This window comes from Petaurus breviceps, unplaced genomic scaffold (assembly GCF_028583685.1).
Source record: "Petaurus breviceps papuanus isolate PSGF00001 unplaced genomic scaffold, PetGlider_PUasm1.0 229, whole genome shotgun sequence".
NCBI classification, from domain to species: Eukaryota; Metazoa; Chordata; class Mammalia; order Diprotodontia; family Petauridae; genus Petaurus; species Petaurus breviceps.
This window is the reverse complement of record NW_027185903.1, coordinates 4,612,924-4,631,158: the sequence shown is the minus strand read 5'-3', so window position 1 is coordinate 4,631,158 and position 18,235 is coordinate 4,612,924. Positions and strand designations below refer to the sequence as shown.

The 18,235-nt window shown below is 40.3% G+C and overlaps 1 protein-coding gene across 4 annotated transcripts in view; it reads left to right on the top strand.

Annotated features, from left to right (window-relative positions):
- The window catches only part of PRLR (prolactin receptor), a 213,176-nt gene that overhangs the window by 69,050 nt on the left and 125,891 nt on the right, over positions 1 to 18,235 (top strand). The window contains exon 1 of one of the 4 annotated variants that reach the window (XM_069096124.1): positions 10,991 to 11,134. The exons of the other annotated variants lie outside the window; for them this stretch is intronic. The gene's annotated coding sequence lies outside the window, so the exon portion shown is untranslated. Of the gene's footprint in view, positions 1 to 10,990; positions 11,135 to 18,235 lie in introns of those variants that run through there. 4 annotated transcript variants of the gene reach the window in all.

The following is an 18,235-nucleotide window of genomic DNA, read 5'->3' as shown; positions in this document are numbered from 1 at the left end:
GTTATGGGGTAGCCAAAATGAGACAAGCTATATAAAGAGTTTTGCAAGCCTTGAAGTGTTTCATAAATGTCAGTAACAATGATTTATTCAGGGGCAGCTAGGTGGTGCAGTGAATAGAGCACCAGCCTTGGAGTCAGGAGGACCTGAATTCAAATCTGACCTCAGACACTTAATACAAAAAGTAGTTGTGTGACCTTGGACAAGTCACTTGACCCCAATTGCCCTCCAAAAAGCAAAAAACAATGATTTACTCAGTCACAGAAGAGTATTAGAAGTGTGACTTTAATCCACTTTTTCCCATCTCCCAGCACTCTATCTGCTATATCACTCTGTCTTTTGTGCCTACTCCTCTAATATTTGTCATCTGTACCAATCATTTGGGCCTTTATTACATACTGCCTTACATTGTTATTAATTGTTTCTTGTGAGTTCATCTTGTTTTCTCCAAATAGATTGAGACATTTCTTGAGAGTAGGGATTATGTCTTGATCTTTTTTATGTTTTAATCCCCCCATAATACCCAATATATATGCAGTGAAATACTTTTCCTGAATCAAACATCAGGATAAATAATTCCCTCAGCATCATTGTCTCTTACTTTCTGATACCTTTTTTTTTCCTGGAAGCCTAAGAATTAGTACCATTATTTTGCCAAGGGGCAAAATTTTGTGTTTCAATTTTAGTCTTTCTCTTGAATTACTGTAGTTGAATGTCTTGGTGCTTTTAAAACAAGGTTAGTCCCAAGAAGGGTTGGACTATTTTGATGAGTCATTCATCTGCTTCCTTGCTGAATTATTACTGCTTCCTTTCTATAATATCTTAAATTTGTGAGGATGTTATTCTGATAAAGCTGGAAAACAGAAGACAATATAAATCAACTCCAAGGCTACTATGAAGTGATTTAATATAACTTTTCATGGTGGAACCTGAGCAAAGTTATAATGATCATTTATACAAGAAATGACTGCTTGGGGTATGTCAGATCTTGATAGCAGTCAGATTCTAGGAACCCTGTGTTGAGAAGAATGTAACAGAGAAACTAAATAACCATATGTGTGTTGTCCATGATGTTTCTGATGAAGCTGGAATAATCTGTAAATGTTTGTGATTTAAAAACAAATCACATCAACAAAGCTAAAAAAAATTTAAAAGAAGTCTGTGACTATGCATAAACCTCATAAGTGCTCTCACCCCATCTGTTTCATCTTGGACTGAGATGTCTTATGAACTTGAAAGTTTATTGAAAGAATTCAAGCAGGGATCATCAGATGTTGTTTTTAAAAATGTATGTTTCCCAAAAGGAGTCAACAACCAGATGAATGCCTTGCTATTCATATTTCTGAGCTGTACCATCTGTCTCAGCAGAATTTTTCAGATGACATTGTAGGACCATTTTCTTTATGTGTAGGACCACACATCTTAACTGGATTGCATTTGGTATTTATAACAATCCAAGAATAAGCCCTAGCTACTGAGAAGAGTAGCATGGCTTATTGGAAAGAGGCTATACTCCAAGGTCAGGAAGAATGATGGGTTTGAATCCCATCTCAGACACTTACTAACTGTGTGACCCTAAGGCTTACCTCTATACAGATGCCCAGATTCTTCATCTGTAAAATTGGAATAATAATATCATCTACCTCACAAGGCTGTTGTAAGGATCAAATGAGATTATATTTGAAAAGTACTTTGCAGATTTTAAAATGCTATTAGCTATTTCTGAGCTATTAAAATGCCCAAAATTTAAAGTAATATTTTCTAACACCAATGAAGGTAAAGTCCTCTTACCAACGGGGTCAACAGAACATAGTAAATGCATGTCTCCAGAGTCAATTGATTACCTGGCTTCACAAGGTTTTGCATGGGCACAACAATACTCTGACTGCAGAGGAATGCTGTGTGCAGATACGGCAAGGTAAAGGTCCACCCTGAGAGAATATGCCAGTGATAGATAATACATCCAAATGAAGCCGCTCACACTGCTGGGTGTAAGGCAATCTTGACATGACAGCAAAACTCAGGGAGTCTGCACTTAAAATTCCTCAAAATATTGCAGTAATTTCCAAAATGCCTATAAATGGATGGAAGTGCAAGATAGAGGTCAGCTCTAACTATGACGGATCAACAATCAGGAGATATTATCTTTGGCAGTAGTTTCCTAGGGATCCTTGCTCAAAGACTTTCAGGCCACCATGCATTCCTGAAGGTTGCAATCACCACCCAGCTGATATTGCTGAAAGCCATGCTGAGAATGGACAGTATGGCTCTTTCATGGGGAAGTATCCATTTATTATGACAAGGGGAAGGAGAGGTGTAATCACAAAGATTTGGGGAAGGAACTGTTCACCAGTGGTTCACATTCAAGGCACCAATACTGCAATAACAGCCTGAAGAAAGAATATCATCAACAGATGTCCCCCAGATTTTTCTAGGCACTAGGAGTTTTCAAGCACATGAAAGGAAATAAAGTCTTATACTTGGGTTAAAAAAAAGTCACAAGTACACATTGAAAGTAGGCATGGTTAGGAGGGCCAGAGCCAAGATGGTGTAGTAGAAACAGGACTTTCCACACTGCTCCAGCTTCCACCTCCTCCAATACATGTAAAAAATTACTCTAAACAAAATTTAGAGCTACAGAACCCACAAAGTGACAGAGAGAAACAAATCTCCTGCTGAAGGAAGCCCGGTAGGCTGACAGGAAGGGTCCATCACAGCATGTTGGGAGCCGAGAGCAGTCCCAAATGAGCTGTGGGTTTAGCCCCAGGGCAGCCCTGACCAGCTGGGGCTGGAGCAGACTTTGGGAGAGTGGATCATCAGCAGCTGTAGCAGTTTCCAGACTTCTCAATCCATAAATGCCAAATATAAAGTAAAAGGTCAGTGTGGAACTTTGTTCAAACAGGGGGAGCACGATCCAGCTGCTACCCCCAGAGCAAGAAGAAGAGGAGGTGGCTGCAGTCACTGATGCATGGCTGTTTCCAGAGCTTCTGGCCTGCAGACTGTAGGGGGACCAAGTGACCATTTACAGGGTAATCGCTCTTGCTTTGACCTGCTTGGATCTGGATCCCAGTCCTGGGGTGTGTGACCAGTGAGCCAGAGCATGTGGGGGCTATAGAGAGGATGCCCCCTTAATAGCCCCAGCAGCTGCAAAAATTTACCCCAGCCATTTGGGACATAGCTCTCTCCATTTTGGAAGCAGAGTTCTACTGTGACAAAGAGCTCAAAAGTCAAGTAATTGGCTGCCAATATGAGCAAGCAATGGAAGCACAAACAGATGATAGAATCCTTTTTTGGGGACAAAAAGGATCAAGGCATGGAGCAGGAGGAAGACAGAAAAGTCAGAACTCCTGTATCAAAAGCCTCCAAGAAAAATATTAACTGGTTACATGCCATGGAGGAGCTCAAGAAGGATTTTGAAAATCAAGTAAGAGAAGTGGAAGAGTGGGGAGGTCAGGTGGCTCAGCAAGTAAGAGCACTGGCCCCAGAGTTGGGATGACCTGGGACCAAAGCCAGGCTCAGATACTTACCACCACACCCTGAAATAACTGGCCATGTATCCTTGAGCAAGTTACTTAACCCCAATTACTTTTAAAAAAAAAGAGAAAGAGAGAAGTGGAGGAAAAATTGGGAAGAGAAATGATAATGATGCAAGAAAATCATGAAAAGTGAGTCAACAGTCTGCTAAAGGAGACCCCAAAATACTGAAGAAAACAACACCTTAAAAAATAGACTAACTCAAATGGCAAAAGAGCCTCAAAAAGCCAATGAGGAGAAGGATGCCTTAAATAGCCAAATTTGCAGATGGAAAAGGAATTTCAAAAACTCACTGAAGAGAATAACTCCTTCAAAATTAGATTGGAGCAGCTGGTAGCTAATGACTTTATGAGAAATTGAGATACTATAAAATAGATCCAAACTAATGAAAAAATAGAAGGTGATGTGAAATATGTCATTGGAAAAACCACTGACCTGGAAAAGAGATCCAGGAAAGATAATCTGAAAATTATTGGTTTACCTGAAAGCCATGATCAAAAAAAAGAGTCTAGACACAATCTTTCAAGAAATTATCAAGCAAAATTGCCCTGATATTCTAGAACCAGAGGGCAAAATAGAAATGGAAAAAAAATTCCCTGATCACCTCTTGAAAAAGATCCCAAAAAGAAAACTCCTAGGAATATTATAGCCAAATTCCAGAGTTCCCAGGTCAAGGAGAAAATACTGCAAGCAGTCAGGAAGAAACAATTTGAGTATTGTGGAAACACAATCAGGATAACACAAGGCCTAGCAGCTTCTACATTAAGGAATTGAAGGGCTTGGTATATGATATTCCAGAGGTGAAAGGAGTCAGGACTAAAACCAAGAATCAACTACCCAGCAAAACTGAGTATAATGCTACAGGGGAAAGTATGGTCATTCAGTGGAATAGAGGACTTTAAAGCATTCTTGATGAAAAAACCTGAGCTGACCAGAAAATTTGACTTTCAAATACAAGAAGAGAAGCATGAGAAGGTAAACAGGAAAAATAAATCATAAGGAACTTATTAAAGTTGAACAATTTACATTCCTACATGGAAAAACGATAATTGTAACTCATTATCATCCCTCCATATTCTACCCTCATCAGCCAAATCTGGAATAATAGGTTAAGATATTCCTTGACACTACACTTTTAGGAAGGATTTTGGTAAGTTAGAAAGTACATAAGGGAGGGCAACCAGAATAGTGAAAGTCTTCAGGCCCATGCCATATAAAGATCATTTGAAGCAATTGCTTATGTTCAGCCTATAATGAGCTGGAGGAAAGAGGAGGGAAAGGGAGAGGACAAACAAGAGATGTCTCCAGATATTTGAAGGGCTGTCTAAATTACTCCTCCCCTCCATTCCCCAGTAACCAAGTTTTTTGAATTCCAAGTATAAAAAGATTGACCTCAGAGCCTAGTTTTCAAGCTTAATTAGTTGAAGTGGGACACTACCAGATAATGTACTTTTCCTGAGGCAGAGACAGTCCTCTCCAGCAGAGACTTTGTAGAGGGCAGTATCATGGCATCTCCATCTCCCTTTCATGGAGTGGTTTCTGTATCTCTTTTCATCTGAGAGTGGTTTTGCTGCCCTCTGACCAAATCATAAGGAGGAATCATTGTTCAGCTCATCTCCTTCAAAGCTCCCCTGCAATAGAACTAGCAGCCTCTTTAGATAATTAGTAAGCTCTTTGTCACAAGCATTGGCTGGAATGGCTACATGTTTAGGGTGGCCCCAGAACTGAGTGGGAGGAGAAGCTAAATGACTTTCCATCTTTGAGAATTAATTATGTGAGCTGTTGGTGGAGTTGTGAACTGATTCAGCTACTCTGTAAAGCAATTTGGAATTATAGCCAAAGGGCTATAAAACCATGCACACCCTTTGACTTAACAATACCACTACTAGGTCTGTATCCCAAAAGAGATAAAAAAAAAAAACAAAAAGGAAAAGGACATATATGTACAAAAATATTTATAGCAACTCTTTTCTGGGGGCAAAGAATTAGAAATTGAGGGGATGCTCATCAACTGGGGAATGACTGAACAAGTTGTGGTATGTGATTATGATGGTATAGTACTATACTATAAGAAATGATGAGCAGGATGCTCTTAGAAAAACCTGAAAATACTTGCATGGGCTAATGCAAAGTGAGATGTTCTGTGTGCAAAGTAACAGCAATGTTGTAAGATGATTAGCTGTGAATGACTTAGCTATTCTCAGCAATACAATGATCCAAGACAACTCTAAAGGACTTATGATGAAAAATGCTATCCATCCCCAGATGGTATCTGAATACAGATTGAAGCATACTTTTTTAACTTTATTTTTCTTGATTTTTTCATTTGTGTTTTCTTTAATAACATGACTATTATGGATATGTTTTGCATGAGTACACATTCATAACTTATATTGAATGCTTGCCTTTTAGAGGGGGAGAAGGGAGGAAAGGAGAGAATTTGGAACTCAAAGTTTTAAAAACAAATGTTAAAAATTGTTTTTACATGTAACTGGGGAATTAAATTAAAAATTAAATTAAAAAAAGAGCCAATTACGGTAATGGAAGATCTCAGTCTAGGGAGGAAATTGATTGCATTTTGTTAGGCAGGCTTGAATCTGCTTCTTACCTATTGAGGACTGAGAGTCAGCTATGATTAAGGACCTCTAATATTATCCTGAAGCTATTTTTGATGCCCCTTCCAGGAGCAAACATTCCTAGTTCTAGTGCTGTTCAAGAGGTATTGAGCTCTCTGCATTGGAGGTTATTCTGGCAGAATTTGATATCTATTTGTTGGATGTGCTGTAGAAGGATTCTTGTTCAGGTTTGGATTGGACTGTGATGACCTCTGAGGTCCCTTCCAGCTGTGAGGTTCTGTGCTTTGGTGATATCACCATGACTACCTACACAGGTGTAAGAAGAGGAGACTGCCAATCTTTCTCACCCAAGGACCACTGAGCTCCAGGCTCTCCAGCTCTGCAGAATGTTACTAGACTAATTTCTATTCCCAGGAACCTTCCTGCTGCTGAAGCTTGCCTTCAGTATCCTAGGGATAATTACCACTCCCACTGGAGTGGACTTCCCAGCCCTCCAAGGACTCTCATCAGGTCATGCTGTCTCCAGCACTGCTCCTTGTCCTTCTTTATCCATGCTGATTGAACTGACCTCATACCTGTTTGCTACTGCTATACTTTGCCCAAGGTACCCATCTCCACTGTTTATAGTCTATCAATCAAATTTTCCTGAACATTAGGCCTCCTCAAAATTTGGGTTCCAAATTCTCTCCCTTCCTCCCTTCCCTGCCTCCAAAAGGCAAGGTTTTTGCAAAATTTTGCTTTGCCAGACCTTACCAAAAGCTGAATGTTAGTGATGCTACTGAAGATACTTAAACTATAAGCACTCCTTGGTGGTATTCTGATGAAGCTCCTACACTGGTATTTCTGTTGCCCCCAGAATATTCTAATTGTTATGAAAAACTTGATTTGTGATTCTAGATGTGGTGCCATAGCTTAATGATTTTATCACCATGGAACCAAAATAAGAAAAATTCATGTGATTATAGGAATTCTTATATATCTTTCAGTAAAATGAAGCAATCAATCAATAAGCATTTATTTATTAAGTGCCTATTATATGTCAAGGACCATTCTTGGTACTGGGGAAACAAGACAAAAAGGAAAGAGTCCTTGTCCTCAAAGAGCTTACAGCCTAGTGGGGTAGAATATATGTATAAATAGGTATGCAGAAAATAAATGCATGGGAAAAGCAATAGGGAGAGCATAAGGAGAAGCTTAGGGAACCAGAAAAGGCTTCAGACAGAAGGTGTGGTGAGGAAACTAGTCATTTTAAGAGGCAGAGGTGAGGAAGGCAAGTATTCCAAGCATGGGGACCAACCAGTACAAAGACCTAAATTGAGCATTAAGTATAAGCAACAATAAGGACAGTTTATCTAGATCATGTACTATATAGAGGGAAATAATATGTCCAGGACCTGTGTGGTTTTGGGGAGGTTTTGGGGGAGGGGGAAGGCAATGAGGGTTAAGTGACTTGCCCAGGGTCACACAGCTAGTAAGTGTTAAGTGTCTGAGGCCAGATTTGAACTGAGGTTCTCCTGACTCCAGGGCTGTTGCCCTATCCATTGTACCACCCAGCTGCTCCAGTGTTTTCTTTAAGTGGTTACTCCTTCTACCCTGGCAGATGTCCAGCATAGAATGTCACAGAGTTGCCTGGCCTCAGAGAAGTGAAATGATTTGCCCATGGTCACTCATTTAGGAGATGGCACCTAGGCAGAAGCCAAACTGAATTTTTCCTTTTCTCTGTTTTTTGTTTGTTTTCTTGTTTTGTTTTGTTTTGTTTTAATGAGGATTTATTTCTGCCTACCAGGATCAATTGTTGTCATTCGGTCATGTGGGGTTTGTGGGCTTTTCTTGGCAAAGATACTGGAGTGGTTTCAAAAAGACCTAAGTTTACATCCAGCCTTAGACATTTACTAGCTTTGTGACTCTGGGCAAGCTACTTAGCTGCTGTTTGCCTCAATTTCCTCAACTGTTAGATGGGGATAATAACAGTACCCACTTAAAAGATTGTCATGAAGACCAAGTGAGAAAATATTTATAAAGCATCTAGCTCAGTGTATACCTAGAATATAGTAGGCACTTAATAAATCCTTATTCTCTTCCCTTTATTAATAGAATTTAGGCATGAATGGAACCTTAGAGGGCATTTAGTTTGGTCCTTTTATTTTAGAGATGAGTCTTTTTGCTTGCCACGGCACCTCATAGATGATGTGGTAGCACCTCCACTGAGAGTATTAATGTTAGAACATCCCCCCCAAACTCACCTCTTTAGGCTAATGGTAACTTACCTGTTACTTGAGGCTAATGATCATCTGGTTAACTATATGGAATCTAACACTAGCCTAGGTTTTGAACTGGATATGGAGGAGGTAGCAAGTAGAGAAATTGCTTGAGGAGTTCAGGACTTGCAGAATTGTCAACATAAGTTCTCTTCCAACAAAGGATGCCTTTTATGGGTAAATGTTTTTGCTCCAGAAGGCAGTATTCACATATCCTGGCCATAATAGATGGAGCACATCTGGAAATTGTTTATACGAAAACACTGTCTAAGAGTGATGTCTGGTGGTCTGGAATTGATCCTAATTTTGAAATTTCTGCAAAGTGGTGTGACACATACCAGGCCTCAAAGTATTCCCCAGCAAGAGTGCCTACCTACTTTTCCATGAGAAGTAACCAAAAAGCTTTGGTCAAAAATCCATATTAATCCTGCAGTCATTTCAAGAGAAGAATTTCTTGATTCTAGTAGACTCCATAATTCTCATTCCACCTCTGTTGTTTGCTATGCGTATGACCGTGGACAAATCACTTAACCTCCCTAGATCTTAGTTTCCTCATCTATAAAATGAAGGGCTTTGGTGAGGTCATCACCTCTGAGGTCCCTTTCACATCTAGATGTGTAAAGACGTGATCCTAAATTGACTTTAAAGGCATTCTGGTTCTATCTCAACCCTCTTCTGCAATAATCACAGATCTCTGTCATTGTTTGCAATACTATATTTTCTGAAAATGAATCTGTAGTCACTCTGTTTGAGTTAAAGGAATTTGTGATTAGGTAGCTAAATAGTACCGTAGATAGACCATTCAGTTTGGAATCAGAAAGAATCACCTTCCTGAGTTCAAAAGTAATCTCAGACACTTACTAGCTATTTGACCCTGGGCAAGTCACTTAATCCTGTTTGCCTCAGTTTCCTCATCTGTAAAATGAGCTGGTAATCTCAAATGGGGTCACAGAGTCAGACACAATTGAAACAACTAAACAGCAATTTCTGGATAGGAACATTATCCAAGTTGGCACCAACCCATTTCATCTTCCTCAAGCAATTTATGGTACAGACCACTAGAAATACCCTGAAGTGGCTAGAGAATACTGGCCAAAAATTTATGTGAGGTTTCTTTCTCACTATTCAACATGTTGGTCTATATTAAATAATATGACCCAGTCTTGCTAAATTTACTAATTGGGCAATGTCTTAAGATTTGCCTCAACGATCTATATCCAATTTTATATGAACTTTTATAAGATAAACTACAATGCATTCTGAAGGCTACACTGTCTCAACCTACTCACTACTCTTTTTTTGGTTTTAACTCTATGTGTTAGTCTTTTCTAAGATCTATAGATTTGTCCTGAGGCAAGATCCCACTGCTATAATCACTCTCATATCACCTGAGTGATACAAGGTCCTGGAATGTAGATGGTTCTGCATGACATTGTTACATCTCTGTTGACATTTCTCTTATGGTGAGTTGGTAGCAGTAGAATCATCCCAAAATTCTCCTGTAGTTTTTTGTTGTAGATTCTAAAGATTCATCAGCACCACAGAGTAAACGAAGCAGAGAGTAAGCTCTCTAAGGTCAGGAACTTTTTCATTTTTTATCTCTAAATAATTAACATCTGTCTAGGATGATGTGCTATAGACAGAAAGTGTTTAATATGTGCTTGTTGAACAGACGATAAAATTTTCTCACCAATGTAACTGCTGAAGTGGAGACACAGATTTTGACCCCTATTTGTCAAAGACAGAAATGGTTCCATAGGAGTAAATTTCGTAGCTGGTTAAAGGGTTGTGTTAAATAAGTAGAGTATTATTATGTTCATGTGTCAAAAATCATGTTGCACAGTATTGGTGTTTTGAGCATATTAGAGCTTTGGGGTTTTTTTTATCCTTCTGAGTTTCTATAGTCACAATCCACTGTGATTTTTAGGGTGGAATATCCCAGAGTCATTCTGGATCAATAATTAACTCTCTCCATTCACTCTTTGCCTTTTTATTGCTAATATATAACATGTGGTAGCCAGCTATGGCAGATACAGGGACAGTCTTGGAGTAAAGAAGACACAGCTTTTCCCTCCTCTAAAATCATAATGTAAGTTGTCAATATATATACATGGAGGGAATTTACACACTGGGAGTTCCCTATACAATGAATGATTTTGATAGCACAAGCAACCATGATTCCTTTCTCTCTTTAGCTTATTAAAAACAAAGACCTTATAAAGACACCTCTTTCACACATACACCCCCTTCTCCCAGCCCCACATACAAACTTCTGCATTAATTGGTATTTCTCACTTTTCAGCCTGTATGAAAGTGATACTCCTGTTTGTGCTAAAACATCACTCTGCTCTAACCATGTACATGTGAGGCAGCTTCATTTTCATACAAAGAGAGCTAGAAGAGATGCCAGAGGCTGCCTAGTCTAACCCCCTCCTTTTATCAATGAAGAAGCTAATGCCCTAAGGGGTTGAGGGCCTTACCAATGGTCAAACAGGGAATGAATGACAGAGTTGGGATTTGAACCCTAGCTCTCTAACTCTAAACTCAGTAATCATTCCAGGGCTGGAGGTATGATGAATAATTAACAAAGACTGTGCCGTCTATCAGGTGGTAAAGGAATGCCCCATTAAGGTTGGAGCATTCGGAACCTGACTGCACAAAATGTAGAAAAAGAAAGTGTGATCTCTAAGCACACAACTCAGGTTACATGGATGTGGCAATCCAGGACCAAGGAAACTGGAGAGGTGATGAAATGCAAGAGCCCCTCAGGTGAGAAAAGGTTTTCCTGCTTTCACTTTTCTTTGTGAATTCCCACCTTCCTCTTTTCTTCGTCCTCCTCTCAGCCTGGAGACAGTGGGGGTGGGGAAGGGGGGGGTGCTGCGTAGAGAAGCACAGCTGTCCTTAGGAGCACTTTACGGCAGTCTCCGATCTTGAGGAGGGATTTTAGAGTGGAGATGTTTGAGCTAGGGTCCTAGGTGACCAGACCTGGACCCCATTCCAGGCATTGGGAGTTTAAGAAAGAAACATTATGCCCAGCATTTGTACTGAAGACCAAAAGGGCAGCCTGATAAGCAGGAACTGCGGCATGACCAATCAGTGCAGAGCAAAGAGTGAGGCGGGAGATAAAGCTAAGGAGGCAGGGATATAGGGAAATCTCTAAAGCCAAACTGGAAAAGAAGCCAGTCAAAGTGAGAGAAGCAGCCCAGCTCACCTCTGTGGGAGGAGAGGAAGAATTGTTTTGAAAGGGCAGGAAAACAGAAAGAAAATGAGGATGGGTCATGGTCAGAGACTGAGGCTGCAGGCATACCAGGCCATCATCAAGGCAAGAGGGAGGAAGAGAGCCTGGAGAATCAGGACAAGGACTAAGGAGCAAAGAATAAGGATGCCCTAGGTGAGGGAAGCAAACCCTCTTCTCTTGCCACAGGCTTGTGGCCAATGGAAGAGCTCAGCCCCTTGAAACTGCAATCAGCTGAAAGCTGGTGAAACTATCCTGTCCCTCTCTGCCTACTGACATGGCATAATACTCATCATTCGGATTTTCTTTTCCTGCCCATGGCTCCTTTGAGAGTGAGAGAAGAGGGAATCATCTCCAGGAAGAGAACTTGATAAAGACCCTTTATGAGCTACCATTGTCCCCCTCTCCCATCAGGGGCTGCCTCTGGCAAGCATACCCTGTTGTCCAGATGCAGCCCTTCAGATCCCTATAAAGCCCCATCCCCTTCCCCTACCTACCTCAGTCCTATGGGGAGCATACCCAGTAAAGCTCATCTCTCTTGCAATGCTCAGCATTTGCTTTGGGTGTCTCAGTGAAGAGCCAAGAGCTGTGTCAGTCCAGAAGACCAAAGGCAAGAGAAAAATCCAGATCTAAGAGATCAAGTAAATAGAGACTTCAGCCTCAACAATGAAAGGTGTCTCTCCCCTCAGTTAACTAAGGAAATAAATAACCAGTGACTGTTTTGGTAAAAATAAAGATTGTAAGGGTCCAGTAACAGGTACCTAATGTTTGTTGAATGGAATTTAGTTCATTCTCCCTTCCTCTCCCAGCCCCTCCTCACAACATGCCACTGCAAATGAGTTTTTTTCTTAGCTATCATTTTAGGAGTAACCAGGAAGGACTGTATATAGATGATGGGTGTGACCCTTGTAGAAATGGGTTCTATACTAAGGTCAGGCAGCAATGTTCTTTAGAGTCAGTGTATATCTCACTTTCTGACTCTATAATCTCCCTGATGTGAGTACTCCCTTCAAAGGAGTACATCACAGCCTGTAAACCTTCTCTTCTTGGGTGACTCTCGTCTACATCCTCCCTTGAAGCCTCCTCCACAGGAGTCCAACCAACTCGTTAGGAAACTTCCTTGATCTCTCAACAACTGGTGGCTTCCAAGGCAGCGCACAAGGGGTCCATATGCTGTTCCCTCATTCTCCCTACATGAACAACTCATCTCTTTTTACTTTCATGAATCTCTGACAATTTCTCTTACTTACTCTGACTGGCCTCCCTTCTACTATTTCATGCAACTCACTCTTTGTAATATAGAATTCATATTCACGGGGCAGCCAGGTGGCTCAGCGAGTAAGAGCACCGGCTCCAGCGTCGGGATGACCTGGGGATCAAATCCGGGCTCCAACACTTAGCACCACACCCAGAAATAACTGGCCATGTAACCTTGAGCAAGTTACTTAACCCTGATTCCTCAAAAAAAAAAAAAAAAGAATTCATATTCACCATAAATCACTCCATTGTCCTTGGGGTCTTGCAATTTGTACTTGCTCTGGATTCTGAGGTCCCAGGTTAAAATTCCACCTATGCCACTTACTACCTGTGCAACCACTAGCAAGTTACTAAACCTTTCTAAGCCTCAGTTTCTTTTTCTGTAAAAGAAGGGAGTTTGACTAGATGACTTTTGAGGTATCTTCCAGCTCGAGATCTATGATACTTTGATCTATGATTTATTTGAGAGTTCATATTCCTTGATGCATAGTCATATAACAACAGCAGAACATTGCTGTTAAAAATAATAAGGTTTGGTTTCAGGGAGAAGCTTGAGATCCAACACTGTGTATGTCCCAAATGTAATTCACCCCAGTCTCTTTCTCCTATTTGATCCTGAGCCCAATTCATTTTTTATCTGCAGCATCCGGACTAATCCTATGGATGATTCACCCAAAGTGGACAATAGGCATTCTCCATCTACCTGTTTGTTTTTTTCAGTGTAGATAAAGCATACTTTTAAGTGTTTTTGGTTCTCATTAGGAGACTCTATAAAGATCCAGACCTTGACACAGTTATCACAGTGTCATGTACCAACAGGATCGTATGGAGATTCTCAATTCCTTGTCTGTTTGGATGATTTACCAAACATCCTATATGGCCATGTCAGCAAGCATTTGTCTCCCTCCTAAAAATCAATCAGTGGTTTGACTTTAAAGAGACAAGTGATTTGGAAATGATTCCTACACTGCTAATCAGTTATTTCCTGTCCATTAAGGTATAGTCAATGTCATTTTTTGTATGTGTGATGTTATTTGGTGTCTGCGACATTCAATATCTCCTGATTTGAAGTATTCATTCTACATAGGCAAGACTTCTAGGTAGTCTACAAGTTTATTTCATTTCTTGACCCTGAAACATATTTTCCAATGTGGTTTTTGTTTTTGTTTTGGGGGTTTGGGTTTTTTTTTACTGCTTTCATTATTCCTACCTTTGCATTGCATTAAAATAGCTAACTATAATTTATAGAACACTTTAAGATTTACAAAGCATTTTATCAGCATAAATGGATAATCATGTTATTTTAATTGGGAGAATCTTACTGAATTCTTCATAAAGCTTCTATATGCAATCTTCTGCAAGAGATGTTGATAGATAAATGTCAGTCTTTTTGTTTTTGCTCACCACCACAAAGCAAACTAACCAACTAACCCGTGAAGACTGTTGTTGCCATTGGACTCAAAAATAAAACCAACTTTGTCAATTCCTTTACTTTGTCTCTCCACAGAAAACCTGTCAGTCTTCCTTCTGTTTATCTACAACTTACTTTTGGCTTGATTTCTATCAAGAACATTGAACTTCATATGACTCATTTTCTCCAAAGGGATGCTGACTTGTTGGTCATTCAACAAGGATCTCACATTTAGCAAACCAACAGTCAGTTCATAGTTCTAGACTGTCTAAAAACTGAGTGAATCTGAGCACGTTCTGAATCCTTTCCTGACATTTTCCACTGTTCTGCTACAATCATTACAAAGACATCTGACATTTTCTTTGTTTTGTGGGTTGCCATGGCCAGAGATTTCATCATCTAGTGTTCAGCGTACAAACCACCAAAAAAAGTTATCTTATAATGGTCCTCAGAAAGAAGACACAGTCTATCATTGGGACTATACTTGAAACCTTTGCAACATGATACACTATATCAGACTTTGTGTTCGGCTGATGTAGTCTTCCAGCGACCAGTGTTACCTCCACACCATGATGAAGCATTGGAGTAGGACCCGATACAGTAGAAAGAACACTAGGTTTGTAGTCAGAGACCCTGAGTTCAAATCCTGTATCTGCTACTCAGTACATATGTGATTCTCTTCAAATCGCTTAACCTTTCTGAGACATGGTTTCATCTGTAAAATTAGGCAGTTGGACTAATTTAACTCCAAAATCCATTCTAGTTTTAAATATATGATAAAAATATATGACATTATGGCTTGGTGGCAACAACTTAAGTTGTCTCCTAAAAAATTAAGGATGTCGTTTATAGAGGAGAGAGACAGAGACAGACAGAAAGACAGAGAAAGAGAGAGACAGAAAGACAGAGAAAGAGAGAGTCAGAGAGAGAGAAACAGAAAGAGAGAGAGAAAATATTAATATTATGCCAAAGGGAAGAACAGAGCCTTCTGGGGAGTTGGTGGAATTGACTCAGGTGCCACTCAAAGGATTCTTTCTTTTCTCAGCATGTATCTGCCAGGGAAGGGAAAAAAATCAGAGAAGTTATGCTGGAAAATCCGGGGAGAAGAGCAAAAGAACTAATGTTAGAGTAGGTATTGAGATAGACGTGCAGGCAGGTTTAGAGGTGAACAGATACCTTCTCAGCATGAAACTTCCTGAATGATAAATATAGCACAGTGGAAGGAGAGCTAGATCAAGAGTCAGGAAGACCTGAGTTCAAATCCTAGATTTGTGACTCTGGGCAAGTCACTTAACCTCTGTTTGCCTCATTTACTCCACCTATAAATTGAGGGTTATAAAAGCATCTTCCTCACAGGATTGTTGTGAGTATCAAATGAACTTGTATTTGAAAAGCATTTAACAGTGCCTAGCACATAGTAAGGCACTTAATAGTTATTTCTTTCCTTCCTGTTTTTCTGCCTTTCTTCCTTTGCTCCTTCCTACCTACTTCTATCCCCCTAATCAACTCTGGGCACAGTATGTTAACCATGTTCAATGTCTGTCCATAACTGACCAAAGTTGTACATACAACTCTCCCTCATGGTCTGAAGAAATGGAACTTTCTGATAGTGCTAAGTTCTGAGGTAACTGCCCTGTTGTTCTAATATTCACTGGGAGAAATTCCCAAGTATTGGAACACCTCAGGATGCTGCTGTGCACCCAAAGGCAGCCCCCAGGAGGGATGGGTCAGACATAGACCACGGCACTCAGTGCTAAGGAGATAGCTGATCTTTCACCATACAACTGGCATCATACCACTTTTACTACAACATGCTTGTTTCTAGGGTATTTCCAGCTATGAAAGGGTCCCAAAAAAAGAAAGACCTCCTTCTATATTGTTCTCTGAGTCCAAACCTTGGGAACCTCTGTCCTCATAAGAAAGCAGCTGCTTAATTCCCATTGAATTTGCTATTTGGGTACTGTGCAGAATAGAATTTCCATCCCATTTCCTTATTCATTTGTTTTTTGCTTCTTACACAAGGTTGCCTATGGAAATTGAGAGCATCATTTTGCATTTGGGAATGGTTAACAAGGGAAAGTATGGAAATATAGTTTGGAGAAAGAGCAGTCTTCTGTTATTTTGACCTGGGATGCCTACCCCTATACCCTAACCCAACACTATTTCCCTCTTCCTTTTTGAGTTCTATATTTATTTTCTTCTTCTCTCTCTTTTTTTCTCAATTTCTCCATATTTTTTCCTTCTGGCTTTCTCAAACCCAGGTAATCTGCACAAAGGCATCCTGAACAGCTTAATTCCAGACTTCCTGGGAAGCAGCCATTGACTGAAATAAAGGAATTAATTCACCTTAATTCACCTTTGTATCAAGTCCTTTCAAAAATAAATATGCAATGTTGATCTTGAGCCTGGCCAGTTAAACAGACCAGGTGGCTGAGAATGAATTCCAGGTAAAGGATAAGAGTGGAAATAACAGAAGGCACATTGATGATATTTACAGGGCAGGATGTTAAAAAGCTAAGCAGGGTACACCATGCAGGATGAGGCTGACACAGCTTCTTTTCCACTTGACTGGGCAACTGAGGACTTTGGTGGCTACCTTAAGAGACTGCAGTGGCACGCACCTACATGGCAAATAGTGCCATTTTCTGAGATGCTTAGCTGAGGGGATAAACCATGAGCTGATAGAGAAGATATGGCCAAGAGAACATTTTATCTAAGGTGAGGTTTTGATCAGGCTGTGATCTCTTTAACTACATTTATTTAACATCCAGTTGTGAAGTTTTAGAGGTCATTTACAAGGGTAATACAGATTGGTATCTGGCACTTGTGCTTCAGGTTGAATTCTACTGCTCAGATTTCAAATGACTCTTAGAAATTCCTAGTTTCCAAGGTAGAAACTGATCTTGGAGAGTAGCTTTCTATTCTTATGAGGGATGGAGATCTAAGAGAAGGTAAGCTCCTGGAGATGGGGAGAGTTTTCATTTCTGTCTTTGTATTTGCCATGTCTCGCATAGTGCCTACTGTGTAACTGAGTAAGAGAATGAAGAGAACACTGTCTCTGCTGTCAGAGGACCTGGGTTCAAATCCGGTTGTTGATAATTACTACCTGTGTGACTTTAGGAAAGTCGTCCGATATTCCTAGGCCTTAGTTTCCTCATCTTTAAGTGGAAAGGGTTGGACAAATGGGTTCTGAGGTTCCTTTCAGCTCAAGATCTAGAGTCCTCTGTAATTTATCTTCCAAGGGCAGCTAGGTGCTACAGTGAATAAAACACCTGCCCTGGAATCAGGAAGGCCTAAGTTCAAATTCTGCTACTACAGTTGTATCTGCTTAATGGGATCTGACCTGACAATTTCAAATCCTTGACCAGTCTTAAATCTGACTGACCCTCCATATTCATTCAACAACAGATAGGCCCCATATATCTGTCCATGGTTGACTTGGTAATTTGGTGACGCGTGCATTACTTCATCCTCTTGCTCTAACAAAAATGATAGTGCCCATCAACCTGTAAAACATGGAGCTCAAGACTAATCAGAAGGGCAGTCCAAACAGTGATTTCCAGATGACTTGGTATTCAATTTTGCTCAATCCCACTGTACCCCACCTGCTCTCTTACCTTAGGCATTAACCTCCTTGGATCTTCAGCCTGGTTTATCTACCTCATTCTTATTTACCCTTGTTTTGTATATGAAAAGAGGAAGTTGGACCCGATGACCCCGTTAGCTAAGCTCCTAAGATCCTTTGTTGGGTCATACAAGTCTCCTTGTAACTGGCATTACTGCTATTACCTGATGACTGAGAGATTAATTATTAACCGTCAAGCACACCAGGATTACATCTTGCATAGAAGGCTAGACACCTCCAGAGGCATATTTCTAAAAGGATTTTGAATTCCAGAGATGTCACTCCTTGCCAGGTAGGATAGAAGCAGAACTGCTGGGTTTATAAGAGAAGCCCCTGTTGGAA